Source organism: Globicephala melas, chromosome 19 (assembly GCF_963455315.2).
Source record: "Globicephala melas chromosome 19, mGloMel1.2, whole genome shotgun sequence".
Lineage (NCBI taxonomy): Eukaryota > Metazoa > Chordata > Mammalia > Artiodactyla > Delphinidae > Globicephala > Globicephala melas.
This window is the reverse complement of record NC_083332.1, coordinates 35,034,234-35,049,635: the sequence shown is the minus strand read 5'-3', so window position 1 is coordinate 35,049,635 and position 15,402 is coordinate 35,034,234. Positions and strand designations below refer to the sequence as shown.

General features: G+C 51.8%; 1 protein-coding gene across 1 annotated transcript in view; it reads right to left on the bottom strand.

Moving 5' to 3' along the window:
* Positions 1–3,745, bottom strand: part of NLRC5 (NLR family CARD domain containing 5) — an 86,965-nt gene extending 83,220 nt beyond the window's left edge. The window contains exon 1 of the mRNA XM_060288630.1: positions 3,696–3,745. The gene's annotated coding sequence lies outside the window, so the exon portion shown is untranslated. The remainder of the gene's footprint in view (positions 1–3,695) is intronic.
* Positions 3,746–15,402: the final 11,657 nt, after the last annotated feature.

Below are 15,402 nucleotides of genomic sequence, written 5' to 3'. Positions count from 1 at the left end.
AGAAAAGCAAACTGAGAATAGAGGTCATCTGAGTGTGAACTCAACGTTCCCTCAAGTTCATTGAGGTTCTCCTTTGCCAAATGTCAGAGGCATCCCAGCCAGAAGGGCTGCTAAATACCTTTCTGGGAAAGACTCCTGTGTCTGGGAATTTATCAGAAGACTTTGGAGTGACTCACAGGATGTAGCAGGAGTCCCATCACAGAGAATCAGGGTTGAAACAGGCAGGGCAAACGAGTGAACTCAGGTTTCCGCAGGTCTCCCATCTTTTCACCCCAGGAAACCTACTGGTTTCATGCCCTGCTCTACTAGTGAGAGAGGATGACTGCAGAGCAGAAGAAGAGTCTGGGGTCAGAGATGGCCAGAAGCACTACTCTGACATTCATCTCCACCTTCCAGATCCACAGAGAGCTTGAAAATACTTAGGGCCCCCCAAAGGAGCATAATGGGGGTTCATGGCAATTTCACCCAGCTCTCAAGGATCTAGGAAACCCCAGATGGCATACAGGTTACATAAGCATGCTTATTTTATGGGTAACAAGTCCCACATATAACCAAGTGCTTGCCTGCCTCACCACTTCCTCCTGGTTTTAAGGGCAGTGGATGACAGAGATATGATCTTCAGGGTGGTCTGAGGGACCAAAAGCCTTCCCTTCTCCAGACAGCCTGCACTAACCATCAGACTGATCAGTTTTTCACTTTTTGTTTGTTTGTTTCCTTCTCAAATCATTTGGGTGTTTGCCTTGCAGACTGAGTTTCATCTAAGATAGACTTTGGGCTACCAGCAACACTCAAAAAATAGATCCGGTAAAGAAAACCTGTAGTTTACATCCTTAGAAGGCCTCCAAAAAGTTTTTACAAAGTATTTGCACCTGTATTTAATTTGCTTAATCCTTAGTGGGACTCTGTGGAAAGCAGAGGAGAGATTCTGGGATGGCAAATTAGTTTCCTAGCTTTGCTACAAAGAACCACAAACTGGGTGGATTAAAATATAAGAAACTTATACTCTCACAGTTCTGGAGGCCAGAAGCCTGAAACCAAGGTGTGGGCAGGGCCATGCTCCCTCTGGAGCCTCTAGGGGTGGGCCCTGCCATGCCTCTTTTAGCTTCTGGTGGTTTCTGGGCAGTTCTTGGACCTGCTTAATTTGTAGATACCTCATTCCAATCTCTGCCTGTGTCACATGGCTGTCTTCTCCCCGTGTATCTCGATTTTCCTATGCTGGCCTCCTCTCTTATAAGGACACCATTCATACTGAATTAAGGACCCACCTACTGTAGTATGACCTCATCTTAATTAATTACATCTGCTACGACCTTTGTTTGAAATAAAGCCACATTCTGAGGTAGAGGGGTTAGGACTTCAACGTATCCTTTTCAGGGACACAATTCAATCCGTAACAGACAGGGGAAGACATACTAAGTAATTTGGCTGAATTTTTCTCAGAGGGGAGGTGGGTATATGTGTTGGGCGTAAGGAGACTGACTTGGCCCTACAAACATCCAGGCACCTCTGTATCTGGTGGAGGAATACGGCCAAGCGTATTGGGAAACTCTTCCAAGGAACTTTCCCTTCCGCTTGTCTGCTTTCATCAAGGACCCATCACTCCTCATGCTGGTGCGGTACGTTGAAGGACATGTTATCATCCCCATTTTACAGATGAGAAACCAAGGTTATGAGAGATAAAATAGTCCATGGTCACCAAGCAAATTCAAGGTGCTGAGAGCCCTGGTCCTTCTGCCTCCCATGCCAGGCTCCAATCTAGCTGGTGCTGTGCTTTGTTTTTTTGTTTCTGTTTCTGTTTTTGGCAGCGTTGGGTCTTCGTTGCTGCGCAGGCTTTCTCTAGTTGCGGCGAGCGGGGGCTACTCTTCGTTGGGGTGCGTGGACTTCTCACTGTGGTGGCTTCTCTTGTTGCGGAGCACGGGCTCTGGAACACAGGCTCAGTAGCTGTGGTACACAGGCTTAGTTGCTCCGTGGCAGGCGGGATCTTCCCGGACCAGGGATCAAACCCGTGTCCCCTGCATTGGTAGGCGGATTCTTAACCACTGTGCCACCAGGGAAGTCCTGGTGCTGTGCTTTGGAGGGGAGGCAGGTGGGCATAATCAATGACCACTCGGTGCTATCGGTAAGTTTTGAGGAAAGCACGCTGGATGGGGGACCTGCATGCACCATGAAATCATCAGATTCACCCCTGCTCTGTTCTCTGGTAAGAGACCAAGCCTAGTGCTTTCCGAGCTTACTGCTTCTTAGAAAGAAAAGCAATTTGGAGGGATGGGGCTCCATGTACTGGCCCCGGGTACACCCTACCTCCTGCCATCCCCAGGTTTGGGAGGCTTGGAAGTGCTGGGTTTCAAACTGCTTTTGAAGCCTGCAGAACCCCCAACCTCTTAAAAAGGAAACATAAGAACCCCAACGTATAAAATGGATGCAAACGGTGCTGAAGGTGGGGGGCCTCCCTGCACCTCCCCAAATGGCCATCCCAGCAAACTCCAGGTCCTGGCCCCCTGGGTGAGAAAATGGCTGAAAACGACTTGGAAACGCAAAAAGCAAGTAGCAAAACGACACCCATGTAAACAAAAGGGCACCCATGTGTTCACCTATTACTTATGAGGTTAAAACGCTCATCAGGAATAGCCTGTGGAGATTTGACATTAAGGAATTACTGTTAAAATGTTTAAAGTTATGCTGATGGTATTGTGGTTATGTCTTTTTAAAATCTCCTTACTTTAGTACATTGTGGGAAAGTTCAGTTGAGATGCTGCTGTGTCTGTTTGCCATTTGTTTCAAAATGAAGTGTGGTAGGGACGAAACTGGGCTGGTCTGGGGTGATGACTGTTGAAGCCTAAGTGGCGGTTACGTGGGGCTTGGTTATATCAAAACTGACATATTTGTACAGCTCAACCTAATTCTATTCCTTCTACTTTTATTTATTATTTTTATTTATTTATTTATTTTGGCTGCGTTTGTTGCTGCACGCGGGCTTTCTCTAGTTGCGGTGAGTGGGGGCTACTCTTCGTTGCGGTGCATGGGCTTCTCACTGCGGTGGCTTCTCTTGTTGCGGAGCACGGGCTCTAGAGCACAAGCTCAGTAGTTGTGGTGCACGGGCTTAGCTGCTCCACCGCATGTGGGATCCTCCCCGACCAGGGCTCGTACCCGTGTCCCCTGCATTGGCAGGCGGATTCTTAACCACTGCGCCTCCAGGGAGCCCCTATTCCTTCTACTTTTGCACATGTTTGGAACTGTCCATCATAAAAAGCTCTTTTAGGCTAAAAAGTCCCACTCAATGAGCAGCGGGGACTTTTGAATTCTTTAAAAGACAATTAGAAGGTGAAGCTCCAGGAGGTGACAGGAGCGGTGCGAAGGTGGGGAGGAATGGGAGGGAGCGGGAACGCAGCCGCGTCCCGAAACCCAACCCGGGTAACCCAGACCTGCTTTCCTCTGCGGCTCGAAACTCATCCCCCAAACTCTGCAGGGTGGCAGGCTGAGCGCTCCCCCGCCATCGGCGCCCCATCTGCCCACCCGTTCATCAGTCCAGCCGTCCGTCGGCCCGACCAACCATCAGGTCAGCTACCTGGCCATGGGTACGTCCAGCTCCAGAGTCCTCTGGCATACCCTCCTCCCCGCGGCGTCTGCACCCCGAACCTCCCTGCGCCGCTCGCCCCAGCCGAGTCCCGCTGCCCCGCGAAGTGGTGGGCACTCACCGGCTGCGCTCCCGGCTGCGCTCCCAGCTGCGCTCCCGGCTTCGCCCGCGCTGGGCACGAAACTGAAAGTAGGCGCGAAGAGCAGCCTGGCGACGGGCGCGGGGAGCCGGCTGCCTCTGCCGGGAAATCACGTGGGTTCTCGGTACCCCGGCGAGGGCGCGAGCGCGGGATGGGCGGGGGCAGCACACGCCCTCCTGCAGGGCCCGCGTCCCGCGCCTCTTGGAGCTCAGCCACCTGTACGGAGGACACCCAGAGACCGCACCAAGGGACGCGGGGAGCGCTCGCCCCTTTCCTGGATGCGATACTGAGGCGAAGGGATCAGGGTTGGCACACCCGGGTCGCGCCAGTAGACCCCGGGCTGAGTTCGGGCTGCCTCTCTGGAGACTAAGACGGTATGGAACAGGATAGGAAGGAGATGCTCGCTGTGCAGGAGGAGACTTAGAACCCAGGGGGTCCAGCCTCCTTTTCTTCAGTGCTCTCCAGGATGGTGGGGAGAAAAGAAAAATGACCATAATTGCCCTTACTGAGCCCTTGGCCCTTTGGATGGTGTTAAACGCTATGAATTTAGGACAGAGGTGAAGGAACTTGTCCAAGTCACACAAGGGACACAGGCAGAGATGAGGAAGAGATGGGACAAAGAGGACAGGAGAAGCAGAAGGAGGGTGAGAAGCCTCCCCCAGGCGGGGGTCAGCAGCAGTCCTGAGTGGCCACTAGTCCACTACCCTTTCAGAGCTGACTACAACCTCCGGGCTTTTTGCATTCCTCCGGGGACAGGAGCTCCTGTCCTGCAGAGGATACATCCATCCCCGTGGACAGGTCTGCCCTCTAGGAAGATCATCCGCCCACCTTCCCACGACATCCCCACAGTGCAGCAGCTTCCACTCCCAGCTCTTCTATCCCCCTGCCTCTCAAGCCAGCCGGGTGTGTGTGAGTGTGGGTGAGGGCACTGCATGGTGATGGTCACAGGCACCACCATCAGTGTCAGACACCCCTGGCTTCAAGTCCTCCTCTTCAACTTACTGGCCAAATGCCTTTACTTCGCTGAGCCTGAAGTTTGCCATCTGTGGGATAAGAACCCCTCCACGCAGAGAGGTCACGAGAATCTGATGACCTAAAGTTCAGGCTAATGTAGGCTGTGCCTGAAGCCAATAGGTGTCCTTGTATTTTTGTCTCCTTCTGCTGGTCCCACGTCCCTGTGAGAAGGGAAACTGCTCCCCTTCCAGCACCAACTCTGATATCCAGAAATCACGTGACAGCACGGATTTTGCAGCCAAGTGCTTGTGGGTGATGACCAGCTCCACCATTTCAGGTAAATGCCCTGACTTCCCCAGGTCTCAGTTTCCTCATCTGCTAAATGGGGTATTCCAAGCTTCCCCAGGCCACTGCGGGGCATGGTGGGGAATGGATGAGAATGCGAATGTGGCTGTGACTGGGTGCACAGGAGGGATTATGCCCCAAGATCAGGATGTGCACTGCAGTTCAGCTCATGTTCACTGAACACCTGCTCCCTATCCAGGCTGAGAAGAGCAGATGGACACGTGGACAAATAACCACAATCCTGAGAGACAAAGGCAGACCATTTTCAGATGCATTTAGTTTTGGACAGCCCCTTGAGGATGGCAGAAGACAAGTTATCCCATTAGGCAGATGAGGAAGCTGAGATCCAGACAGGTCAAGTGAGTTGCTGAAAGTCACACAGCAATCAGGAGCAGAGCTGGGTCTTAAACCCAATACCCTTTCCAGCCTGGAGATACCTGGCCTGCTGAGGTGGTTATCACTGAAGCACTCTGGGAGAGCTACCTTCCCAAATGCTCCCTACCCCCAGCCCGGCCTGTGGCCTGGAGTCCACCATCAGCACATTGCTCCTTTGGCTGAAGGCGTGCATATGCTCCTCTGGTATAAGTTAAATGGCCATCCATCATTTACACTTCAGTGTGAACAAGCTAATAAGATTTTATTGGTGGGAGATCAAAGGGAATCTTGGGTGTTTGGATTTGGGGGTAGGAAACACAAGATGTGAGAGTCACAGGGACCAGAGGATGGAGCCCACATTTACTGGGCACCTCTGTGTGCCAAGTACCATCTCTGTGGAGTATAGCCAATAGGTGGCATTTGTGAGCACTGAGGACATACTAGAGAGTGTTCTGGGTACATGGGCTTGCTCCTTTAATCCTCATGGCAGCCCTTTTATCTCCATTTTTACAGGTGAAACAGAGACAGAGAGGGTAACATGCCGAGATTACACAGCTAGCAGCACAGGAGCCGGGATTTGGACCCAGGCAGGGCAGCTCCAGAACCCCTGCTCTTGGTCACCATGTGATACTCCCTCTAGGCTAACACAGTTCTTACCAGAACCCTATGTGGAAGGTATTATTATCATCCCATTTAACAGATGAGGAAACTGAGGCACAGAGGGACCCAAAATTAGTATTTCAGGATACCGGGCTTTGGACCCAGATTTGAAGGCCAAGCCTTCCCTCTGCGTTCCCCATTGCCCAAGGTTGGTCCCGAATACCAGGGGCCTATCCTGTCCTGGGTCAGCAGCCCAGGGGGCAGGATGTGCTTCCACAGGACCTGGCCTTGGGCAGCCCTTGTTTCCTCCCTGGAGGAAACAGCAAATGCCCCCACCCATGCTGGGGGACTTCCTGGTCTTTTGTCGTAGGCCTAGGTCTGAGTTTCTGGGCTTGGATGGAAGGGCCAGGACTGGGAGGGGTCCAGCAAGTTGGTGCTGTCCTGGCAAGCTCTGGGGTTCCACGTCTGTAAGTCCTCCTGTGCAGACCTGGCTGAGACGCTCTCCTGCGCCTGGGGCGGCAAAGGAAGCTGAGGGGCTGCACCTTTCTGGAGCAGAAATGAGCCCCAGGGCCTTCTAGGGTCCCAGCTGGGCTGGGGTCCACAAGGGGCAAGACTCCAAGCAAGCTCTCTGTCTGCCCCTTGTGATGGTGAAAGTTTTCATTTTGGGGAAGGAGCTGCCCGGGGATGCCAGGTCATCCTGACACTGTCCTTGGGGCATCAAGTTGGGGGCCTGGGCTTCCCAACCCTTTTGGGGGTGCTCTCTTGAGTGGAGTGAGTCTCCCAACTGGTGTCACTATCCTGGAGGCTTACATCCCAAGGCCTGGAATTTCCACGTTGGACTCAGGACTTAGGGACTGGTGAAACCACTCTGACTCTTTGTGCCAGGGGCCCTGCCTTCCAGCCCCCAGGAGCACTCCTGGTCAGCTTAGTGGGTCAGATCCTTTCTTTGGACCCTGAGGGAGGAAGAGAAACAGGCCCAAGAGAGCATTTAGAGGGGACCAAGGAGGAAGGAACCGGGCTCAGAAGATGGTGCCTTCCCCTCAAGTCTTCCCAAACCTGAAGAGGTGTCCCTCTGCGAAGCTCCACCCCAGATCCTGCCTCCTGGCCGTCTCTCCTGCCCGTCAAAATAAAGGCCAGGCCCCCTCTGCACCTTCATGGTGTGGGCCCTGACCTCCTCTCTCTCCCTCTCCTCTTTGCTCTCCGTGCTACTCCGGCTTCCTTTAAGTTTCTTGACTCTCTTATGGTTCCTCCTAGGGACTCTGCACATGCCAGTGTCTTCCTATGCTTTTCCCCCTTCCATTTGGCCAATGTGGCAGCGAGGGATTTTCTTCACACACCTTCCCTGGAGCCTGGTACCTCCCAAGACTGAGATGGCAGAAAGAAACCTTCTGTATTCTAGCCTGAGTGGGAAGAAGACACGCTTTGCGCATCATAAGGTGGTCTGGCTGGTGCTCATAAGAGGTTACTCTTCCATGTTAAAGTCTGATTTGCTTTTTAGAGGCTCCATCCTCCTCCTCTTCTACCAGAAACCAGACCTCTGTGAGGGCCCCCTACCCTCCCTGCCATCCTCCGGATCTGAAACCCCTATGGTCCCATATTTCCTATCCAGCACTGGAACCACATGGAACACAGAATGGGTGACACCTCATACAGAAAGCTGGTCAGAACAGGAGATGGGACCTCGGTGGGTGGGTGGGGAAGAGGGCCCAGTGCTGTGGGGGAGGGAAGAGAGATGGTCTGAGAGACGCTTTCTGTTGACCGATGGGGAGGCTAAGAAACCCAGCCAGGGCTTCCCTGGCGGTGCAGTGGTTAAGAATCTGCCTACCAATGCAGGGGACACGGGTTCGAGCCCTGGTCCAGGAAGGTCCCACATGCCGCGGAGCAACTAAGCCCGTGCGCCACAACTACTGAGCCCGCGTGCTACAACTACGGAAGCCCGTGCGCCTAGAGACCGTGCTCTGCAACAAGAGAAGCCACCGCCATGAGAAGCCCGTGCACCGCAACAAAGAGTAACCCCCCGGGCTTCCCTGGTGGCGCAGTGTTTGAGAGTCCGCCTGCCGATGGAGGGGACACGGGTTCGTGCCCCGGTCTGGGAAGATCCCACATGCTGCGGAGCGCCTGGGCCCGTGAGCCATGGCTGCTGAGCCTACACGTCCAGAGCCTGTGCTCCACAACGGGAGAGGCCACAACAGTGAGAGGCCCGCGTTTACCGCAAAAAAAAAAAAAAAAAAAAAAAAAAAGAGTAGCCCCCACTTGCCGCAACTAGAGAAAGCCCACGCGCAGCAAGGAAGACCCAATGCAGGCAAAAATAAATTAATTAATTAATAAATTTAAAAAACCTCTCCTTAAAAAAAAAGAAAAAGAAAGAAACCCAGCCAGCTCCTGCTCCCTTTCTCTCTACCAAAGCCACACGCACAGGCAGATAATCAAAAAGACAGCAGGGTCAGCTCAGCGTATCCTATGGGGAAACAGAAAGCTCTGGGCAGGGCCTTCTCCAGAATACCCCCTGCACACCCCAGTAATGGAGCCTGAGACTCCGCCATTAGAGTCATCTCATGTGGACAAATACCCTACAAGGTCAGCATGGAAAGGGAATTTGGGGATCATCAAGTCTAACTCTCTCATTTTACAGGAAGGGAAACTGAGGCTCGGGGCCGGGCGTGAACGAGCCTCCCAGCCCAGGGCTCTTCCTGCCACATCAGGCGCCATTAGGAGACCCGTGCCCTTAAGGGGGGCTGAGCTATCCGTGGGGTGGCAGAGACAATATTCTCCAGTGAAGCAGGAACAGGGATCCACGCTCTGGCCAAGTCATGGGTGTGCATTGCCACCCACAGGAGGAGGCGCCTTGAGGGAAGGGGACCCAGGACTGCTAAGCTTCGATGACTGGAGAACCAGGGGCACTTGCAGCTCCGCCTGGGAAGGGCCTAGAAGATGAATGAGAGCCTCCCTGTCAGGCATGTGTCCCCAAAGCTCCTCCAGCCCAGACTTTGGAGACATGACCTCAGGGGTGCCCACTGTGGTGACCCTTGTCCACAGGAGGTTCTGGGCAGACTCAACACTGCTCCTCAGATGACAAGCCCACTGTGAGTGCTCCCTGGGGCACAGAGGTGACCCATGGGGCAGACGGCCCCACAGCCTGCAGGGCCTTCATCTATATGCCCATGAAAAACTCCATCTCAACCCACCCTCTCTTCCTGTCCCCACCCCCCAAATGGTACCTCTCCCGAGTGGTCCCTCCTAGGCCCTGGGGAGGGCTGTGACTGCATCCCATCCAAGGAACCAAGGCCCGGCGAGCGGCCAGCTGGCCAGTGCTCTCCTGCCCTCCCCGCCCCCTTAATCCACACCACCAGGGTTCCATTTCTGCAATCTCAGCGTCGTCCCAACAGACACACAGGCAGAAGGGTCACAAGATAAGGGAGGGATCATCTGGTCCCGTTGCCTGATTTCCTTTAGGACTCTGTGTCCACTTTCTTTAAGACATGAGGTACACGGGGCTTATTTTTTGGCCGCACCCCGAGAACCCTTGCCCCCTACAGTGGAAGTGCGGAGCTTTGACCACTGGCCGGCCTGGGAAGTCCCGCTATGGCGCTCATTTCTCCAGGTGCGCCCAAGACCACCTACCTTGGTCAATGTGGAAAAAGTCAGTTTAATCCTGAAGTCAAAAAGATGAGAATTTGGCCCTCCATTGTGCTCCCAACCCCCCAGAAAAGAAACTCTAGGAATTATTTCAAGTGTTTCCGTCTATATTTAGGGCCGTCCACAGAGAGCCCTTTTGAGCTCTCTCGTGAGATTTGCCATTCCAGCCACCAGGCCTTTGCTCGGGCAGGCCCTTCCTCTGGCTATGCCCTCCCTCCCTCCTTCATGGTGCCTCTTCCTCTGAATTAAGACTCTAGGAGGAGTCTTCTCCCCCCAGAAGTCAGGTCCTAAGTCCTGGAGGGAAGGAGCCATATTTCCCCACCAATATCCTGTGCCTGACATCAGAGGGACAAGGGAGGGATTTGCTGAGTCAACCACTCACCCCTCTCTGCAGACATACTGGGAATCCAAGAGGCTTAAGTTCTCCTTCCTGGAGCAGGAGGCCTGGGTGGTAGTGATGGTGTGTGGTCAGGCCACTCGAGAAGTTCTCTTGTTTTTTGTACATCCCGTGCTTGACCAGATCCCGCTTCACCTCCACCCCACTCACGTTAACGCATTTGCCCCGCCCCCCACGCCCCCACGCCCCCCACGCCCCCACGCCCCCACGCCCCCCCCACGCCCCGCCCTGCCCGTGCTTGTTTTAATCCTTAGGCCAGAGTGGCTCCACCTGCTAGTTTATTAAAGGGAAACAACTGCCCTCCTGATGGTCCTTAACCTGAGGGTCAGTGAGGGACACGCCCCAGCTGCTGGTTTCCCTGGTAACTGATGACCCCACCTGATGTCAATTGCTATGAATGGTAGCCTCCTTCTCCCCGCCCCACCCCCGCCCTGTCCGGCATTAACCAGTGAGGTGTCGCTCCAGAACCTTTTGCTTAAGATCCCCTGTCCAAGATCCCCAATGGTCTTGAGGCTGGGCAACTACAAGGCTCCCAGGCCTGCAGACTGCAGCCCACAGGTGGTATCCTGGGGAGAGAAACCAGGTTCCCTGTGAGCAGGGGCCCTCCTCAGAGCAGAGAGCAACCCCCAAGCCCAGGACCCTCAACTCTCTATGCTGAGTGATGGGAGAGGTGTGGGGAGAGGTGGACCCTGGGGACTCTTGGGGTTAGCCTAGCATTGATATTCTACAAACAAAAGGGAGTTCCCCAGGACCTGCCGCGTGGGGATTCTGTGGCACGTCCTCTCCTGGATTCTCACTCATCCGCATTCCCATCAGCTTCTTCCTGGTTTGAACCTGCACCAGGACTTTCCCGCATGGCTCACTTCCTCCACCTCCAAAATGAAACCATCAGCAAAACAAGGTGACACTTCATCTGCTGGCAGCTGGATTTAGCTGCATTTTTACATTCCAGAGACCAAGTATGGATCCTCAACCAGGAGCATTAACTTTACCACCTGGGAGAGAGCTTGTTAGAAATGCAGACTCACAGGCCCTACCCCAGGCTCACCAAACCAGAAACTCTGAGGATGAGCCCAGGAATCTGTGTTTTAACAACCCCTGCAGGTGATTCTGATACAGGCCAAAGTTTGAGACCCATAGCACTAGATAACTTTCAAATAGCCTCTTGATTTGGGGTTAGGAGTTGTATAAGCACCCAACCACCCACCCCTTTTTGCTTCATAGCTCCAGGCACAATTAGTGGTTATATAGTCTTTTGTTTGGCTAGATATTATCTATCTCTGCCTATGTCCCCTAGACTATAAGCTTCACAAAGTCATGAACCATATGGGCCTGGCTCAGAGTAAGAACTCAACAGATATTGTTGAAAATCCATCCATCCATACATAAAAATGCTGGGGCCACAGAAAATGTTGACTCTGATATGAATGTGACATGTGACCTTGAACAAATGTCCTTCTAGTTCTCAGCCTCTGGACCTCCCTTTGTACAGGGAAGGGGTGGGTCCAGCTGACCCTTGCGGGCCACGCTGCTCTCTACCATTTTAGCAGAGGCTCAGTTTGACGCCTCCCCAATCCAGCCATCCCGCACCAGAGCCAACCAAGGCATCTCCTCCCACACCCCACCCCAAAGCCTTCTGGAGCTTCTACTGCTTCCTTCTGGCCTTTAAGTCTCCTTGACATGATCTCAACCTAACTCCTGGCCTGATCTGCAACTCCTTTACCCCCAAACAACCCTTCCCTCAGCCACGCTGGGCTTCCTTCCTCCCCCGGTCCTGTCACTGCTGTTCCCCAGGCAGGACACCTGCGCTTGGCTCTCTCCCTGCCCCTTAAGAGCCAGTCCAAACTGCCTTCTGGAAGCACTCCAGCACAGAGAAGTCTTGGTTAATAGATTCCTAAAAAGCATGTATGTCCACAGTCAGACTCAAAAGCAAGAAGGGAAGTCCTCAGGACCCAGAAACAACAGGGGACTCTGAGAAAAGTCAGGGGAGGGGAAATGAAATGGGATATTCTGGGAGGTGGAGTTTACAGCTGGGTGTTAAGAGTACTCTAAACTTTTCAGATTCCTAGATTAAAAAAAAAGTAAATAATACAAAATTTAAAAAGATTAAAAAAAAAACAACCTAAATGCAGTGTGCTAACCTGGATTGGATCCTGGGACAGAAAAAGTCTATCAGTGGAAAAACTGGTGAAATTCAAACAAAGTCTGGAGTTTGGTTAATAGCAATATACCAACATTAATCTCTTAAGTTACAACAAATGTGCCACGGTTGTGAATGACCGTGGTGGTTTTTCTTCCTTATACTTCTCTGTGTTTTCCACTCTGTGCCTACATTACTTTTGTCTGCCGTTTCATGTATGAAGAAATATTGAAGACATGCAGAGGGGCATTAGGAGTAGTACTGATCATCAATTCCTTACCTACAATGACAAAATCAAACACGCTCTGAAGACTACAAGTTTTTTTCTTAAGTTTGTCAGCAAACCTGGCCGTTTGGATGGAAGGCTGTTTATAGTACTTATCTTGCTTTATGTGAAAATTCATATGCAGAGAAATGTCAGTGGACTTGACTGTGGGGTGCCACCCCAGACCCCATGCGGGTGTCCCGCAATATATCCAGTGTGCATGTACCTGTACTACCTTCTAAAATACACAAAATTCTGGATTTGGAAAGTCATGTGGCCCTAATGGAGATGGACAGTGGTTTGGGGACCTATGTTCCAAACACCCACGTCCCACCACCCAGGTTAAGAAATAAGATATTACTAAAACTGTCAAAACTCCCATGTGTACCCCATTCATAACTTGTATTGTGTGATTTTGATGATCAGGAGGACAGCCATGTTTTAGAAACAACCAGTCACAGCAGAAGCAGTGAGAAGAACTTGGAGGTTTCAGAGGTCCATCTGTGGAGGGGTTGCCAACTACCGGCCTCCCCATCTCCCTGCCTTCCTCTGTCTGTACCCACTTCACCTCTTCAAGTGTAAGCCTCAGGGACTTCCCTGGTGGTCCAGTGCTTAAGAATCTGTGCTTCCAATGCAGGGGGCGTGGGTTCAATCCCAGGTCGGGGAACTAAGATGCCACATGCTGCTGGTGCAGGCAAAAAACAGTGTAAGCCACAAAAAGTTGGCTGCCTGGGTGTAGGGAGGGGAATTATACCATCAGTGGAGAACCATGATACCCTTGTTCTGACAGTAGAGCTTGCACATCCTGAGGCTGTAGACAGTTACCTGGGCCTGGTTGGCGGGGAAGCTATGGGAAAGCAGTGGGAGACACAGAGGGGGTCCCGTGGCTAGGATGGGGGCCCATCAGAACAGCTGTGGCCACTGCCTCTGGAGACACAAGGGACAAAGCTGACTCAGGGTTCCCAGGGCTGAGAAAAAAAGGAAGCAGCTAGGGCAGTGGCTGGGGCCCAGGCCACCCCATCACTAATTTGCCAGTGACCTGGGCATCACTCTTGCCCTCTCTGGCCCTTGGCTTTCTCACCTGTGTGATAGTGAAGTAATCCCTTGCCCTGCCCACCTCTTAGTGTGTGGAAAGGCCTTCTGTGCCTCACTTTCTTCAGTTGTAAAATGGGGATAATAATAGTACCTACCTCCGAGGATTGTTGCAAGGATTAAATGAGAGAATCAACATAAAGAACTTGCAGAAGGACCTGCGCATGGTTACCCTCCAAAAGAAGCCACCGTTGCTTTTGTGTAACAATAGTCACGAAACGCTGACTATGCTTCAGCCCCGGGTGAGGATATGCGGGGCAGCGCAGAGCTCAACAGACCTGGTCCCTACCTTCAGGAGGCTCAACATTTATCAGATAATCCCAGAACTAAATGTAAAATGGCACCTGAGGAGCGTCTTAAAGGATGGATCCACCGGGCTGTGGTTTGAGAGCCCTGGAGAGCAAATCTCACCTAGTTAGGGAATGGGGAGGCCCTCTCTGAGGCTAAGGAGTAATCAGATGGGGCAAGGAAGAGGGGACACCTCTGGGCAGGGGGCACAGCATGTGCAAAAGCCCTGTGGTGGGCGGGGAACATGGTCAATGCACAGAGTGCACAGGCAGCCAGGGGCTGGGAAGTACGGCCCGAGGTGGCCTGGGCAGGAGGGCAGGACCTCCGATTTGCAGACTGTTGGGCTAGGCTCAGGGAGACCTCTCTCCATCAAAAAATTGAACCAATAGGTACCTTGCAACGAAATGTTTTATTTAATACACAGCTGAGCTCAAACAAAAGAAAGGGACAATCCCAGATACTAAAGATGAAGAGGGAAATGAGAGCTAAAACCATAAGTAAGGTGGCCCAGAGAGACAGGCACTGGATGTGGGTTCAGACCACAGTAAAATGGGGTTTTAACACTATCAGAGGGAGAGAAGTGAGAGGACGGGGGATGGAAATACCTCCTCTCAGTGAAAAGGAGACCAAATGACTTCACCCACCAAAGGAAGCCACAAGAAACGTCAAGGTGGGTCTGGGAGGCTATAATTTGAGAACCCGAGCCTGCAGCTCGGGTTCAGCATAATTCAGATGTGCAGCTCTGAATTATGTATGCATTTATACTGCCAGCATGGTGCAGGACTTTCTGAACTGAGAAATGGACCTACAAAGCCAGGAAGGAAGGAATGATGTAACCTTTGGGGTCCCTGGCAGTAATAAGTGCAAAATTATTCTCTAAGGAAATGTGGGTGATTCAGGGAGCAGAGTCTGTCCACAGAAAAACCAAATTCCACTAAAGGTGAGCTTCTAAGAAAATAAATATTACAAGCCACACAAGGAAACCACGAGAGAGAGCTAGCAAACACAACCAGCAAGAGGATAAGCACCTCAAGGCTCTGACACGAGAGAACATGGAAGAAACTACAAAGGAACTAATTTTTCAATGATTAAAGAAATAGAGCCATAATGAAAGCATAGGACTCCAGGGGGAAAAAACAAAAGATAGATTTGAAAAGGAAAACTTGAAAATAAACTCAAGAAGATGTGGAGAAAAGGGAACCCTTGTGCACTGTTGGTGGGCATGCGTATTCATGCAGCCACTATGGAAGACAGTATGGAGATTCCTCAAAAATTAAAAATAGAACCACCATGTGATCCAGCAATTCCACCTCTGGGTATCTTTCCAAAGAAAACAAAAACACTGATTCAAAAAGATATGCACCCCCATGTGCACTGCATCCTTATTTGCAAAAGCCAAGATATGGAAGCAACCTAAGTGTCCATCAACAGTTGAATGGATAAAGAAGATGTGGTATAACAAATATTACTCAGCCATGAAAAATAATGAAATCTTGCCATGTGCAACAACATGGATGGACCCAGAGGGTACTGTGCTAAGTGAAATAAGTCAGACAGAGAAAGGCGAATACCGTATGATTTCACTTATACGTGGAAT